This window comes from Stegodyphus dumicola, chromosome 3 (genome assembly GCF_044657685.1).
Source record: "Stegodyphus dumicola isolate Sdum_Otavi_A_Nest chromosome 3, ASM4465768v1".
NCBI classification, from domain to species: domain Eukaryota; kingdom Metazoa; phylum Arthropoda; class Arachnida; order Araneae; family Eresidae; genus Stegodyphus; species Stegodyphus dumicola.
The window spans coordinates 26,371,076-26,379,206 of NC_140770.1; positions in this window are offsets into that span (position 1 = coordinate 26,371,076).

Sequence of the window (8,131 nt, forward strand, 5' to 3'; positions counted from 1 at the left end):
AATGAGTTCATATGATGTGGTAGGTGTTCTAGTACCATCCATTTCTTATAAAAAATGCCAGTTCTGAGGCAGACTGAATTTTTTCCTCTCATTCTACCACAGAAATCTGTTTACACAATGATATTTTTTTCTTCCTTTTATTTCCCCCCGGTAATAGGGTTGTCATTCACTTTGTCTTAGCAATATCATGTTTTTTAAAAAAATATCTGTTTACCTTTTTTCTTTTAAATGCTTATTTATACAATACCCCTTTTCTTCAGAGATAAACCTATGCATAAACATGTGTATATGTTTTTTTTTTTTTTTTTTTTTTTTTTTAATTCATTAAATTAAAGTTGGAATTTACGTGAATATAAATTAAAGTCAATCACTTTCAAAGATTTTCTGTAAAATAAAAGAGATCTAAATCGATGCTATGTTCTTTCTCGCATTTTCAGTTAGGACACATAGAAATACTACACTGCATATTTCTATGCTACTGACCACTTAATCGGAGACACTCAAAGTTCTCTTTCTTCCCCAACCCATTATTTCTACTAATAATATATGTTCTTCTAAAATTTTGTATCATTTTAGATATATATAAAAAACTAAACACTCCAGATAACAGAAATTCAAGATATTCTATATTTTCAAGGATTTAGTTTCAATACTGTTAATGTTTTTGTATTTATTTAGCTATTTTTAGTAGAATTTGTAATTAAAATTGTTTTATATTCCCGTGCAATGCAGCACGAGACTCATTTGAAGAGAAAGCTACGCCGGAAATATTTAAATACAGGAAGCACGCGCATTTAACATTTTAATAAATATATATCTCGTAATTGTACTCTTTTGCTATCCAGAAAAATCGAGAAAATACTAGAATATTCTCGTGCAGGATTAAAAAGCTTATAAAAGCTGAAGGAAAACATCTCAATTCAGTTGCTTACTTAGTGCTGTTATTGACTGTAGCGAATTCGCAGTGAGATCGGATTAGCTTTCTCTGTTTTGAATTGGAGTTCTGTTCAACGTTTTAGTAGTTCAAAATATAACTAATGTGAGATATTGCGATATTGTACGAATATCTCTGAGGAAATTTCAGCATTTTGTTTTATTTCTTGGGATAAGTGTGTTCCTAGTTCTCAGTTTTCCTATATCAATACTTCTCTGAAATTTGCCTTTATTACACACATTTTGGAACGTTTGTATGTAGTCTTAGCCATATTTGCAGAAACAAGTAAAAATGGAGTTCTAAGCGAAACTGGAGTGAAGATCATGGCAGTTGTATAGAAGTGTTATATACGATAGTAAATGTTCACCACTTTGTCCATCCCATAAACTCAATCCTACTAAATAATGTCTTTAAAAATTTAAACACAACAAAGCAAATTTATTCTACAAAATAATAATAAGAATAACTTTTTACAACAGTTGCCACTGAAAGCAAAACTAAAGGGAAAATAAAACTACACTGGTTGAATGTATATGAACAATGCTATACTTAACATACTTTCCCCTTTTGATAACAGTATTTTTATCAAAACAAATATTTAATTAAACTAAAATTTAAAAGTCCATTTTAAATTCACTTAAAAGTCTATTTTAAAGTTCAAAAAGTCCTTAAATCTAGAAGGTACTTTTATAGCTAGACCACTTCTAGTAACTCTTTCAGTATCGCTCGAAGGACTTGTATGGATATTTTCTTCTTCAATATCTGCCTTTTCAGGGCTTCCTTCAGATTCTGGTTGTATTTCCAATGGATATAAGCGTTGAATTGGTCTTAGCATCTATCCATTCGATGCCTTAATTTTAACCATTCTGACGTTATTGTCTTTACCGGGATACAATTTGACTATTCGTCCCAAAGTCCAAAAGGTTCGCCTCTTATTTTCATTCTTAATTAAAACTATGTCCCCAACTTTTAATTCATAAGATGACTTCTTATTTGTTTGTTCGAGCATGAGATTTCCTAGGTATTCTACTCTAAAACATTTTCTCAACTCTTCCCGAATTCTTTGCTGGTACCGTAACCTTCTCTTTAAATTTATCTTGCCCATATGGTCAAGATCTGGTACACCAACTTCTGGAATTTCTTGGAGGAACATTGCAGGAGTAATTGGTTTTTAACTCATCCGAATCTTCGTATACATAAGTTAATGGTTTCGAATTAACTGTAGCTTCACATTCACAAAGTAAGCTAAGCATCTCTTCATAAGTTAGTGGAGCATTCTTCAAGACTCTTCTTGGCATTTTCTTAACGATTTGGATCAAACATTCCCAGATATCACCCCAAAGCAAGCTGAGGGGGGATGATTAATCTTCCATTTAATTCTTCTATTAGCTGCTTCACCTTCAATCATTTTCCAACCAATAGCATTAAACAGATTATAAAGCCCCTGTGAAGTTCGTCCCATCATCACTATACATTACTTGAGGACGTCCACGTTTATGTCTTCGTAAACTGAAGAGAAAGCAATTCATAGAAGGAGAAATTAGCAGTTCCAGATGAATAGCTCTGAATACAGCGAATGTATATAAAGCAAACCAACCTTTTGTTCCATCTTTAAGAATAAAAGGGCCTGCTAGATCTATTCCAACGACTTCAAAAATGGATGCTACTCTAAATCTGTCTTCTGGAAGTGGGCCAGAATGTGTTTTCATTGCTTTTGCACTGCGTCTCCTACAAACAATTCATTTAGAAATAGCTCTTCTTATTGTTTTTCCACCGTTTATAATCCAAAATTTCTCTCGAAGATTGGTTAAGAGCATAAGGGGAGCACTTTTAAAAGTGTTTATGCCTTATTTTATCTTATCCTATAGATGGCGCTGCCCTCACGCCAGATGTCTAATTCGTAATGCATTTCTTAATTTTGCCGTGTGTTTGTAGCAACTGATTAAATAAAACCAAACGATCAGTATTCGATGCTAAGAAAGAATGAACTCATGTAAACAATTCTAACAGCTGATAAAGTAAAAATCTTATTCAATTCTTTGAGTCTTTTTACTGTGTAAATTCAAGTATTTCCAGGTTACTATAAGTCGATGAAAATTCAAGGTAAGCTATTTAATAATTATTAATTATTGAACTTATGAACAAACATTTGAAAATCCAAATCTAGTATTCCATTAAAATTACGTGGTTTACAAAAAAAAAAAAAAAAAAAAAAAAAAAAAAAGGCATGCATTTTTATGTTGTAAATGAAAAACTATAACGAAGTTTTAGTTGTATTCAGATTATTTTCATGTAAAATTCATTCTTTAACATTGGTTTCTACTATACATTTTTTAAATATATGTTTGAAGTTTGCACGACATCTGTACATAACTATTTTGTAGGTAATTTTATTCTTTAAGGTAAAATAAAAACGTCAAAAAGGAAATTAACAATTCCGTTAATGTATCAAACTCAAATCAAGCAAATCGGAAGATTTACTGGAACTGTTGACGATGTTTTAACATCAGAAAATTTAGATAAAATTCTTACATTAAAATGAAATCTGCAAAGATGTCGTGACAAGCTTGAAGAATGTTATTATGAATACTCTATTCTTGAAGATTTTGATGAAGAATCTGAGTTTAAAAATTTGTCTCAGACTCAGGCTTTGGCAGACGAATCATTATTTAAAATAGAAACATATCTAAACTCATTTTTTTAATAAAGAAGCACAGCTCAATAATGGTAAGACGGTAAAATCTGCCACGTAATGCATCTTTAACTGACATTCAAAAATTGCAATATCTTCAAAGAGCAGTTTCTTCTGATGCTTCAAGACTTATTAGAGGATTCGCAATAACCTATGAAAATTATAAAAATGCTTGGGACACTTTACTCGAAAGATAACCAAAGGGATTAGGATTTTCTCAGTGTAGAAAATTATTTAATTTAAAATTTGTAAAACTAACATCTGATTCCATTCGAACAATGATAGATACCAGCAATGAAATTATTCGGAATTTTAAAACTAGAATGCAATCAGTTAGTCGAAATTCTTCTAATATTTGCGTTACAAGATAAGCCAGAAGATTCACTTAAAATCAAGTGGGTATTAACGCTAGAGAATAAAACATTTCCATCTTTAAAAAATTTTCTTTCGTTTTTGGAAAAACAAGCTAGAAGCCTTCAGAGCGTAAAAGGAAATTATAAAATTCCAGACAAATCAGTAAAATTAATTAACAAAACTTTTGCTCTTAAAACAAGTTAAGGCAGGATTCTTGTGCACTTTGCCAGTTACCACATCTTTTACATAAGTGCAAGAAATTTCTTAAAATGAGTATTGATGAGCGTTGGAACTTCATACGAAAAGCAAATCTTTGTTTTAACTGTCTGAGACTAAATCATGGTGTATCATCCTGCAGATTTACTACATCTTGCAGGGTATGTAAACAGGAACATCCCACAATTCTTCGTGCTTTTCGAACTGATAAAAAAACATTCTGCTGAAAGTCAAGTACAGTCTACTCAAAAAGGTCTATCTCAAAATCAGCCTTTATATCAACCTCGGAAGAGCAGCAGTTTTGCTTCACAGGGAATGTAAAAAATTCTAATTTAATATTACGTACCACAGCTGTAATAAGAGTAAAAAATAATCGAGAACAGTTTATCGAATGTTGTGCTCTGATTGATAATGGTTCTCAAACATCTTTAATCACTGAATCGTGTTGCAATCGACTAAAGCTTTCATTTCAAAAGTCTGAACACACTATCCTAGGACTTGATGATACAGTTGCCGCACGTGTTACGAAAGTAGCTAATTTAAATTTTACTCCTCATTTTAATAAGGGGAACTTTTCTGTTAAGGCTTTAGTAGTCAAAAAGCTGACGTCAAATTTACCAAACTTTGATCTGTCAGAAATAAATTGGCCTCATCTGAAAGGATTAAGTAGGCGGATATATTCTTAGATTTAATTCAAACTAGAAAGATAATGCGAAATCAAAACCAACCATCCGCTCTAAATTCAAAATTGGGTTGACTCATTTCAGGAAGGGTATCCGTTTCAAATAGAATTCAGAATTCGTTAATCAATTGTCATGCTTTAATAGACATTGAAAATTCAATGAAAAAATTCTAAAAGTCGAATCGGTTCCAGAAGTGAGTACACTGAATGATGAAGAGCAAGATGTCGAGGCATTTTATTTAAATCACACTAGTCGAAATTCTGATGGTAGATCTGTTGTCAATCTCCCATTTAAGAATAAAGTTCTATTGGGTGGGTCAAGAAATCGAGCTAAGAAGCGGTTCTTTTCCTTGGAAAGGAAAATTCAACAGAATTTAGAGCTTAAAACTCAATATATACATTTCATGCGGGAATATCAAACGATGAATCATACGCGGATTGTTCCAAAAGTTGATTTTTCAAAATCATCGTCAGAGTTTTTCTATTTACCTCATTTTGGAATTACTAGAGATAAAAGTGAAACTACCAAATTACGGGTCGTATTCGACGGTTCTGCAAAGTCTGATTCAGGAGTTTCTTTAAATGATGTTTGACACGAAATGAATTGTTTGACATCCCATTGAAATTTAGAACTCATTGTATCGCACTCACTGGATATATTGAGGAAATGTTCCGACAAATTCTAGTCAATAAACATTTTTGGAGAGAAAATCCTGAAGAACCGCTTAAAGAATTCCAACTTCTGACAGTTACGTATGGCACTTCTTGTGCTCCACATTTGGCTATTCGGACATTAAAACAACTTGCCATAGAGGAACAAACGAGTTTTTCAGAAGCTTCGAGAGTCATAGTGGAAGACATCTATGTAGATGATGTTCTCACAGGAGCGAAGAATAATGAGGAAGCAAAACAGTTAGAAAAATTATCGAATTAATCAAAAAAGGCGGTTTTCCAATAAGAAAATGGGTATCTAATGGACCGTCAGTCATTGAATTTTTACCCCAAGAACTAAGAAGCCGAACGGACCTTTGGCAGAGTGAAGAAAGTCAAATCCATACAATTCTAGAAATTCTAAAATTCTTCATTTGGGATGCTAAAGAAGATGTATTCAGAATTAGAATAATCCCACCTATGGATGGTGTTTTAACAAAACGTCAACTTCTGTCAACTATCGCCAAAATTTATGATCCTCTTGGGTTTTTATCACCTACAACGATTCAATTAAAAACTTTAAAGCAGCATTTAAACGGAGGAAAAATATTGAATGGGATGATTTATTATCAAATGATATTTCCCAAGCATGGAATCTCTTTAAATCTCAAATATAACATTTAGCTGAAATCAAGATTTCACGATTCATGATGAAAAACAGTTGTATTAAAAATATTCAGTTAATTGGCTTTTGCGATGCGTCTGAACATGCCTATGCTGCAGTGTTTTATCTAAGAACAATATTCGAAAATGGAACATTCCACGTTTCATTGATCAAAAACTTCTCCTGTAAAGATAATAACATTGCCAAGATTCGAACTATGCGCAGCGCTTCTTCTTTCTAGACTCTATAAAGTTGTTTCAACATCCTTAAGAGAGAATATTCACATTGATCAGGCTATTTTATATTCAGACTCAAAAATAGTTTTAGATTGGTTTAGTTCATCTCCTCAAGGGTGGAAAAGTTTTGTTGCGTATAGAATATCAAAATTTCAAGACTTAACTTCAGAAGCTTCATGGAATTACATGAAAAGTCAAGAAAATCCAGAAGAGTTTGCCTCCAGAGGTATTTCTGTATTAAAACTGAAAAGTCACACTTTGTGGTGGCATGGTCCTCAATGGTTGTATCAGCATAATATGCTCCCTCTGCCTAGAGATCCACAGGAAGCATGTGTAGATGATATCAGATGCGAAGAAAAGAAATCGTTTCTGTCAGTCAGTATCACCATTTCAGATACACCTGAAGTTACTGCTATGCTAGAAATTATTTCAAAATATTCATCATTTTCAAAATGCATTAGAATAATTTCGTGGTGTTTAAGATACATTAGAAATTGCAAAATACAAGCTCAGACTTAAAAACATCAAAGGTGAATTATCACCTGGAGAGCTTAAAGAAGCAACTAAATCTATAATTAAGCTCATTCAAAAATCAGAATTCAAGCTTCAGTACAACTACTTACAAAAGAGACTTTCCTTGCCTCAGAATAGTAAACTGTTTCCAAAGAATGTTTTCCTTGATGGAGAGGGAATTATTAGAGGACGCTTAACAAACTCGAACTTAGGTCACAATCAAAAACATCATATTCTCAGGCCAAAGAATCATCATTTCACTACGCTACTGATACAGTATTATCACAAAATGCATTTACATAGTGGTCCTCTACTTACTTTGTGTTGTATCCGTCAAAAATCTTGGATACCCTCTGGAAGAGATGCAGTCCGACGAATTCTATCTAAATGTTTGACTTGCTTAAAATTGAAGTCGCAATCATGCCATACCATCATGGGAGACTTGCCTTCTAGTAGATTTGGTGTTGGAAGAGCATTTCTTAACGATGGACTTGATTTTAGTGGACCATTCATTGCAAAACCTAACCTGACACGCAGAATTTACCTAAGAATTAAATCGTACATTGCTCTTTTTATTTGCTTTGCCACTAAAGCAATTCATCTCGAGGTTGTTTCAGACTGATCAACAGATGCCTTTCTAGCGGCTTTAAGACGGTTTATCTCTAGACGTGGAAGGGCGGTAAATTTGTATTCTGATAACGCAACGAATTTTCGAGGAGCAGTAACCTACATAAAAGACGAATCAGTGCTTCTCAGTTCTGCTAAAATTCAAAACTTTGCAGCTCAAGAATTTATTGTATGGCATTTCATCCCACTTCAGCTCCACATTTTGGAGGACTGTGGGAGGCTGGAATCAAATCTGCGAAGCAACATTTATTGAAAGTTTGCAAGTCAGCTATCTTAACTTTTGAGGAATTTACCACTCTAGTAATACAGATGGAAGCATGTTTAAATTCTAGGCCACCGACTCCTCTTTCTTCAGATGCTCAGGATTTAGAACCGCTTACTCCAGGACACTTCTTAATAGGTGTTCCTGTAACTTCCTTTTCTGAAAGAGCTCCAACAAAGTCTCTTTGCCTTAAGTCAAAATGGCATCTGATTCAACAGCTTCGTAATCAGTTTTGGTCAAGATGGCAGAAGGAATATCCGAATCAACTACAACTACGAGAAAGTAGTCATTCCTGAACTT